General features: G+C 46.9%; 1 long non-coding RNA gene across 1 annotated transcript; it reads left to right on the top strand.

Annotated features, from left to right (window-relative positions):
- Positions 1–138: 138 nt before the first annotated feature.
- On the top strand, positions 139–1,196 carry LOC123521442. Its single transcript, XR_006679889.1, has 3 exons — positions 139–218; positions 681–754; positions 1,085–1,196. It is a non-coding gene; the product is annotated as an uncharacterized LOC123521442 (long non-coding RNA).
- The last annotated feature ends 48 nt before the right edge of the window (positions 1,197–1,244 follow it).

The following is a 1,244-nucleotide window of genomic DNA, read 5'->3' as shown; positions in this document are numbered from 1 at the left end:
CGGGGGGGGCGGGGGCGGGGGACTGTCAAAACCATAACCCAAACCTGCCGGCTTCCGCGCCTACCCATCACCCTGGTTACCTGGCCCCGCCTCTGCGGAAAGGGCGGTGACGTGGGTGCCTACGTCAATCGCAAGCGCCGGAAGTTGGCAGCGACCGGACGCCCGTTTGCTGCTGCTTTTGTGGCCTTGCGGAGCGAGTCCTGTCTCTGACTTCGTAGGTAGGAAAATGAGGGACCAGACTTGGGGCCGGGGGTGGGCGGGGGGGGGGGACGGAGGCGGATATTTAGGTTAAAACTGGGAAACTATTGGAGACTACACAGGTTTGAATGTGGAGTTAGTAAAGTATGACAGGCCACTGTCGGAACAGCCGGTCTCCTGGTAGCATACTGCGGGCCAAGGACGGGTTTAATTTTTCTTCCTTTATCCTCGGTTAGCATGTTCCCTGCTGAAATATATAATTTGGGGGCCATATGCTCCTAATCTCTGGGAAATTAGAACTAGTACATGGTTTAAATGGGAACGCGAGCTATTTTCGTCCTTTAGATCTACCATAGATCCGGAGGGAAAGGTACAAATTTAGAGGAGTCCGGACCTTTTTCACTTTCCCGGGGAAAGTGAAGCTTGGCTGGATTTGTGAGCAGCCCCTGTGAAGTTCTCAGTTTGTGGGTCTCTGGTTTTAGGCATTTAACAATGGACCCCCAGGAGGACGACGTGCAACCCCCAAAACAGCAGCCAATGATATATATCTGCGGAGGTAAGAGACGCACATATATACAAGTACGTTTTGTGATGATCATTATACTTTCTGCATAAATGAGTCGCAGGACTTTTATATACTACACTCGCACCATACAAAAACCTAATACAGGTTTCATTTCTCTCGTGGGGTGGAGGTGGGGGTGAGGATACAGGATGCATTGCTCACAAGTATTACCCCCTTCCATATCCCCATATTTGGTGATATCCAGATACCCCGGAGAGTCAGTGTATTCTAAGTGCTTTTGGTGAAAAATAGAGTTAAGATAATTTGCTTATCTGTTGTGTGTTCTTTTTGAGACTTTGAAAACTGTGTTTTCTTTTCTAGAATGTAACACAGAAAATGAAATAAAATCCAGGGATCCAATCAGATGCAGAGAATGTGGATACAGAATAATGTACAAGAAAAGGACTAAAAGATGTATCCTTTTAAACTATGCTTTGGAAGAATGAAGTTGGAAGAAAGGAATAATCCTTAGGTTAACATT

This window comes from Echinops telfairi, unplaced genomic scaffold (assembly GCF_000313985.2).
Source record: "Echinops telfairi isolate 266 unplaced genomic scaffold, ASM31398v2 ScPeMD7_1;HRSCAF=3_0, whole genome shotgun sequence".
NCBI classification, from domain to species: Eukaryota; Metazoa; Chordata; class Mammalia; order Afrosoricida; family Tenrecidae; genus Echinops; species Echinops telfairi.
This window is presented reverse-complemented; position numbering and strand designations above follow the sequence as displayed.